Genomic DNA, 8,146 nt, shown 5'->3' on the forward strand with positions numbered 1-8,146 from the left:
CGCCCCTTTGAATTTGATTGACGCATCCTTAAATTTTTTTGTTTTTCGTCATTTTATCAGTTCATGTTTTTTTTTTCTAAATTTTCGATGCTTCTATTTTTTAATTTTGATTGTTTTTTTATTTTTTATTTTGGAATTTATTAGGTTTTTATTTATGATTTTTCAATCATTTAATTTTCAATTTTTATATTTTCAATGCATGATTTTTTTAAATGTTCCTTTTTGAAAATTTCTGGAACAAGGTGCGCAAAACTAAATATGCGTCTGGTCGAATTCCCGAAGCTCCTTTAGTTCATTGAGAAAGTAGATATTCTCCCACATTCAGCGGCGAGTGTGGAAAGAGTTTTCAGCCAAATATTTAAAAATTTAAAAATTAAAGTTATGCATGTGTAATGATAATAGATTGTTAAAAAGCTCGAAAAGCCCTTAATGGTGAAAAAAAAATAAAAAATGGGGCTTTTATTGCTTGCGGATTTTTGCGGATTTTTACATCAGCCAGGGATATAACATTTGCGGATTTCCCAAAATAAATAATGGCAACGCTGGACACAGGAAACAAGAATAAATACTCTTATTCTCCTCAAATTATTCTAAAATGAAATTGATAAAGAGAGGCTAAACTAAATACCAGGGGGCGCAAAACAGACCCCGCCAAGGGCGCCAGAAGTCCAAGCTACGGCTTTGCTTAGCGACCGATTTTTGGTAGACAGACTATTATTTACTACCTAATTGATTATTGACCTTAATCGAATATCTTGGTCGATTAAACGAATCAATTAATGAAGCTCTAGAAAATTACTTTGCATTTATTTTAAAAATCTTCAAATCAAATATAAATTGTCATCAAAAAGGTCTTCATCTAAAATTAAGTACATTTACAGACATGTTAGATAACGTGCCATCCCGGGCACGTCACGTCAGTGATGTCCGATTTTTGCACCGGATAATCGATTATTTACAAAATCGGACATGTGTCCGGGATGGCACGACAATTAAATTTTACTTTTTTACTTGTTAATAAATTTTGTGTGACAAATATTTACATTTGAAGATTTTTTAAATAAATGCATTTGGTTACACTGGTTTCAACCGCATGAACACATGTGTCTTACCCGTGGCCCGTCACTCATGTGATCCGCTCTCTCCCATGCGAATTCTCTCGCGAGAATGTGAAATTCCGAAGTAAACCGAAAGGTTACGGTTATACTAGAGGTAGAGGTTATAAATTATCAGACACGTTGCAAAAAACGACAAAAAATCGATCGATTTCTTTTTTACTCGATTAACGCATAATCGAGTAAATCGATTATTTATTAAACGATAACATAATTCATGAAGGATGGATGTAACGTTAGTATAAAAATCGCAAAACAAAAAATAACAAGCTAGCAAAACAAAAAATGACAAACTAAGATTTTCTACCCATTCCATTATAGATCATAATCGATTATCTTGGTCGATTAATCGAATCAATTAACCAAGCACTCGAAAATTACTCGATTAACGGATAATTCCATACTAAATTTGCAAAAGGGCGAAAAAGATTTGTAAACAAAGTTTCATTTTGATGGTTTCTCTTAATTTACTATAATTTCGAAGCAGAAAACAATTGAAATTACTTCTACGAAGGGTAAAAATTTACATTAACGCATATTTCTCATGAAATTCCACTCTGAAGCAGACTAATAAGCGAAACAAGTTTGTTTAAAAAAACACTTTCGCTCTTTTGACGAATTAATAATGAATTGATTATTTGGAAAAATCAGACAATTAAATTCACAGCGTATCCATCTACCTTCGTATCCATCTACCTTGCCGTGAAAACCTTCGCGAGAGATGAAGAGCCGCTATAGTCACTCAGCTCTCATAATAGTGTTATTCTATACCACATTTTTGAAAACGACGTAACCATAATCGTGAACGATTTTTGTTTACTTTCTTTTTCGATTACTACAGTCTACCAGTGCCTATGTATCGAAAGACGATGGTTATGGTTAGACTATTATATAAAGAATAAAAGAGCAAACGTAAAAGCAACCGAGTTAACAACGGAACTAACAGTAAACAGGCTGAAATTGCAGTTACGTTGTTTTCTAAAATTATGGTAGAAACGAGTATTCATTAGCTATCGCAGCTTTATGCCTCTCAGGTAGTGATGCGTGCGGCTGTTTCATTCCGCAGCAATCGCTAGCACAACATAACGAATAGCAAAGGGGTCGCTGACGAATGGCTGAGTAGGGTAAGACTGTGCTTCACAGGATCATTTCTGTAGGCTAGTTTTCACCACAAGTTTTTTCCGAAAGGAAAAGATTTCCCGCCCACGATGATGAGATACAACGTTTAGCCTGGAGCGTGAAACTTGATAGAGTTTGACTTATCTTTTCGGATGAATCACTCTATCGCTGAAGATCGGCTCTCTTGCAAGGTTCAAACGTATTCTGAGTGGTGTTTTTGAATATTTTTTAAAATGTAGTTAAGCGGGAGAGGGGTATGTTGTAAATATTCGGTCGCTCGAAAAAGGAATTTACGACTCTAATTCGGTGAAGTTCGGTTGATCGCACCACACATTGGCGGATTTCTCTAAAAACCTGGCCAAAAGTCGAAAATGGTTTTGATTGACCTGGTTGTAAAAACCACGGTTTTTTGGGGGCGCAGATTAGGTTTTTGATGTCAGATTTTCAAAATTCAAAATGGCGGATACAACATGGCCGACATTTTAATATAAATATAAGTAAATTTTCACGAATGAATGGTTTTAATGGTTCCAGTGTATGCCAATAACGTTTATAATGTATCGAATTTTAAATAATGTGTTGTTAAATGAATTTGTTGATTTGTACGCAATAAGATATTTGTGTACCTAGATGATGTAGCTTTTATGAGAAGTAATATTATTAGTCATTTCAAACTATGTATTTTGAAATATTACACAACATAGTTATAAAACTTTTCAACTCTCTGTACGATTATTATTCAATTGCTGTCCGATGCACATATTTCTCTAAAAACGAAACGAAAAATAGTATTTTTTTTAATTATAGGAAATATGCCGATTGTGCAACGAAATGCTTGGAGTGAAAATTGACAACAAGTTTGCATGCAATTTGTAGTAACTAAAAATGAATATGACGAAAATACGAAAATAAGTGCAATTCATAGTTTTATTTAAATTGTTGGACCGAAGATTTGTCCAAAGTCCATTATTACGATGAATTATTACGATTACGAGTATTTAAATGCCTGTGTTATACTTGGTCAGAACATGGTTATACTGCTTCCTGGTATAGTTTTGAGCAACCACGTTTTGTTGTCATATTTGCTGACATTTTACGACTGACAACCTTCTCAAAAAACATATTCGCCAAGCTGGAGTGTACGCCAAAGTGAGATTTTTAGCAAAATCATGGCCGGAGATCCTAGTATTCTTTTGCACTACTCTACTGATTTTCGCTCGTAGAATCCAGTAATATATTCCACCTCTAGATATGTTTTGCTTTGCATGATCAAACGTCATAGTTTCCCGGTAACGTTTAACCATGGTATTCGCAATCGATTTTTGAACTTTGGAACCTTTGGCGATCACTTCTGTTGACCTCGTTGGTTTTCAATATGAACGACCAAAATTATTTACGTCTTTTGCGTTCCACTTTTGAAAATGTTTATGTATCTCGATGAAATTTTCACCACTAAATACACAATTATTCCTGTTCAAAATGCAGTCTTGTGCGACTCGATACGACAACCGGAGGTGCAGCAGTAATTAAAAGTACGAGTCTAAATTTCAAACTGAAATTTTATAATCCGTCTCCATCTCCACTTAACCAAAGATTACTCAAAAACGGGCAAATTCGGGCAAGAATTCTATAATGTACCAAATGAAGAATCGTTCAAGGAACATATTATCGAAATACTTTTTTGTCCACGTATATCCACTATGTTTCAAGGTAATTAGTGGATATACGTGGACAAAAAAAGTATTTCAATAATGTAGCAAAAATGTGTGCTGAAACCGTCTGCTACAAAATCGTGAAAGTTATTGACATTTTCTATAAACAAACAAAATAATATCTTTTGACATCAATACATATAAATAAAGCACATTCCGTCAGCATAAATTTCCATTATTCCATATTCAAAACCGGCAGTTTTATCGAAACCCAGGTACAATTGAATACCCAACAAACATTTTGTGGTTTTTTAAACTTTTAACAGTTGCTTTATTCAGCTCTAGCTGAACATTGGAGGTATACGTGTAATCATATATCGTTTGTTCCACCCTTAAACATCCGGGATTTGGAGAATTTATTCAGCTTGTCTGATAAAGGTTGGACAGAGAATGCGCAAAATTCGCAAACGAAAAATGCAGTTTTTTCCCCACCGTACGTCAGATCTTTATAAAAATTAATCAGCGCATGTTTTTTTTTTTTTTTTTACAATGGAGAAGAGCTTTATGTCCTAGCCCAGTACACGTGCTAACGGTAGGGTCCAATCTACCACACGGGGTGCACTGGGGGCGTGTCGGACTCGAATGGTGACCAGCCATTAATACCGACTAAACTCCATTGGGCTCCGCCATCATTCCTCCCAGGAACTACCTCTCGGTATTACTTCTAGGGGGATGGCTGTACTAAATGTACTCATTCACTCTCACTCACGCGTTCATACATCCTGTATGAGGCTTACTTGGGTGCTCTCTCAATCGCACTTTGATTCACTCTCAAACACTCCCACATGAGGCTGACTTTTGTGCTCACCTTTTACGTTCCATGCGAGGCTGACTTGTGTGCTCACCTTACTCATTCCTTGCTAGGCTTACTTTTGTGCTCGCCCTACCCATACCATGTGAGGCTGACTTGGGTGCTCACCCTATCACCTGATTCACTCTCAATCGTGCCACTCTATTGTACCTTTGTCACTCCCCCTGGCATCCCATGTGGGACATTTTTCTTAGGCCCCACTTCTGACATACCATGCGAGGCTGACTTGTGTGCTCACCTTTTTCATTCCTTGCTAGGCTGACTTTTGTGCTAGCCTCTACCAACCTGTGAGGCTGACTTTTATGCTCACCCTTAACATGCCGTGTGAGACTGACTTGGATGCTCACCCTTTCACTCCTCTGCCACGCCATGAGGCATCGATAGCTAAGTTCCAACATACTACGCTACGACCCTCCCGTCTTGGCATAAGGCAGTCCACTTATACGCCTATACACTCACTCTTCTGTCTTGCTTCGGGGTGGCTGGGTTTACCCCTTACGCGGTTGCCATTCGCTGCGCCAAACCTGCCTCGGCATGAACAGACCATTCACTCTCTTTTTTGCGCTTGGCCTTTTTTGCTCCAGCTAACCAATCACTAGTTAGCCGTGCCCGTCGTCTGTTGCTCGGTTCGCCAGATTACCTGTAGCCTACTGGCAATCTGGATGGTAGCAGCCGAGACTGACACATCCGCTGAATAAGGGTATCAGGGGTTGTGTCCCAGCCACAGACGTCAAGCATTGCTCTTCTTTCGACGTCGAACCGATGACATACGAACAGTATGTGTTCGGCAGTTTCATCTACACTTGGGCAGTCCGGGCAGACTGGGACCTCCGCGTGCCCGAACCTGTGGAGGTACTGACGGAAACAGCCATGGCCTGACAGGAATTGTGTCAGGTGGAAGTGAACTTCCCCATGGGGTCTTCCCACCCAGCTCGATATGCTAGGTATCAGCCGGTGGGTCCACCTACCTTTCGAGGAGTTGTCCCACTCACGCTGCCATCTGGCGACCGAGGTCACCCTGGTGCGCTCGCGGGCTCCCCTATTTCCACGTAGCTCAAAGCACTCCTCATCTTCCCGAATGACCAGCCCGACTGGCATCATGCTCGCTATCACGCAGGATGCATCGTGTGATACCGTGCGGTAGGCAGATATCACTCTGAGGCACATCACGCGGTAAGTGCTCTCCAGTTTCTGTAGGTAACTGGTTACCCTTAGTGCTCTTGACCATGACGGGCCGCCGTACATGAGGATAGATACGGCAACGCCTGCCAGTAACCTACGTCTACTGGCGCACACCTTTGAGCTGTTGGACATCATTCTCGATAGAGCCGCAACAGCAGTCGACGCTCTCTTGCACGTATAGTCGACATGGCTGCCGAAGGTCAGCTTGTCGTCTATAATGACTCCGAGAGACTTCAGACTTCGCTGTGAAGTGATCGCGACTTCTCCCACATGGATAACTGCATGTTGTGCCGACTTGCGGTTGTTGACGATAACTACCTCCGTCTTATGATGAGCGAGCTCCAGGCCTCTCGCGCTCATCCATTCCTCCACCGTGCTAATCGCGTGTTCTGCGGTTAGTTCTACCTCAGGAATTGACTACCCGTTGACCTCCAAGGTTACGTCGTCGGCAAAGCCGACGATCTTGACCCCAGGAGGGAACTTCAGTCTCAGAACCCCGTCATACATGAGGTTCCATAGCACCGGGCCTAGGATCGAGCCCTGCGGGACTCCGGCGGTAATCGGAACCCTTTTCTGACCGGCATCGGTCTCGTATAGCAGTACGCGGTTTTGGAAGTAACTTTCCAGGATCCGGTACAGACCCACCGGTAGGCTAAGCCGGTGTAACGAGAGCGCGATGGCATCCCAGCTTGCGCTGTTGAATGCGTTCTTCACGTCAAGTGTCACTAACGCACAGTATCGAATACCTCGCCTTTTTTGTTGGATCGCTATCTCAGCAGTATTTATCACTGAGTTGAGAGCGTCCACTGTGGACTTACCCTTCCGAAAGCCAAACTGGTTGCTTGACAGACCGTCCGTACCTTCCGCGTACGGGGTGAGCCTGTTGAGGATGATCCTCTCAAGCAGTTTGCCAGTCGTGTCTATCAGACAGATTGGTCTGTACGCCGATGGGTCGCCTGGCGGCTTCCCGGGCTTCGGCAACAGCACCAGTTTCTGCCTTTTCCATCTATCGGGGAAACGGCACTCGTCATCTCTGCATAGCTAGCCTGAACATGTTCGGGTTCGCTATGATCGCTGCCTTGAGAGCGTTGTTTGGAACTCCATCCGGCCCTGGAGCTTTGTTCATTACTAGGGATTTAGCCACTGCGAGTAGTTCTTCATTCGTCACTGGAGCCACCATTTCGACCGTGCCCGCACTGTCTCGTAGTGCAGGTGGCCAGGGGCTTGTGGCTCGAGACGGGAAGAGTACTTCGATAATCGTTGCCAACCGGTCCGGAGACCGTTCTGGGGGTGAGGAGCCCCCTTTGGTCTTGGCCATCACAATCCGGTAGGCTTCACCCCACGGATTCGCGTTGGCACTCTCACACAGGTTGTCCAAACACGCTCTCTTGCTGCTTTTAATAGCCTTGTTAAGGGCCAATTTCGCAGCTCGAAACACTTCACGGCGGTTCTCTCTTGCATCCTCGGTGCGAGCTCTTTGCATCCTACATCTAGCTCTGAGACAGGCTGACCGTAGAGCTGCAATCTCGGCACTCCACCAGTATACCGGGCATCTACCGTTTCTTGGCAGTGTTTTTCTCGGCATAGTGGCGTTGCACGCGCGTGATAGAACAGCTACCAGCGCATCCCCGCTTAGACTGTCGGTGTTGGCCTCCAGTCCCAGGGCCGCGGTGAAAGCTTCGTGATTGGACTTCCACCCGCGTACCTGACAGGGATCTCCCGCCCTCGGATGCTGCACACCATAGTTGATCTTAAAGCGGATTGCTAAATGATCGCTATGGGTGTAGCCTTCGTCTACCCTCCATTCCATGCCTGGAGCCAGACTCGGGCTGGCAAATGTTAGGTCAATCCACGCCTCCACTCCGTTTCTACGGAATGTACTAGCGGAGCCATTATTAGCTAGCACAGTATCGAGTTTCGCAAGCGCTTCCATTAGCGCTTGACCCCTGCTATTTGTACAGCGGCTGCCCCACTCCACTGCCCAAGCGTTAAAGTCTCCCGCTATTACTACCGGTTTCCGGCCCACTAGGTCCGACGAGAGCCTGTCGATCATCTGGTAGAACTGTTCTATTGGCCACCTTGGTGGGGCGTAGCAGCTGCAATAGAACACACCATTGATCTTGGCAATCGCCACACCCTCGGCGGAGGGGTGTATTACCTCTTGAACCGGGAACCGTCCCGTTGTACAGATTGCCACCATTCCAGAC

At 43.1% G+C, this 8,146-nt stretch overlaps 1 non-coding gene across 1 annotated transcript; it reads left to right on the forward strand.

Moving 5' to 3' along the window:
- The first annotated feature begins 2,241 nt into the window (after positions 1-2,241).
- On the forward strand, positions 2,242-2,447 carry LOC131686441 (small nucleolar RNA U3). Its single transcript, XR_009305109.1, has one exon. It is a non-coding gene; the product is annotated as a small nucleolar RNA U3 (small nucleolar RNA).
- The last annotated feature ends 5,699 nt before the right edge of the window (positions 2,448-8,146 follow it).

This window comes from Topomyia yanbarensis, chromosome 2, assembly GCF_030247195.1.
Source record: "Topomyia yanbarensis strain Yona2022 chromosome 2, ASM3024719v1, whole genome shotgun sequence".
Taxonomy (NCBI): Eukaryota; Metazoa; Arthropoda; class Insecta; order Diptera; family Culicidae; genus Topomyia; species Topomyia yanbarensis.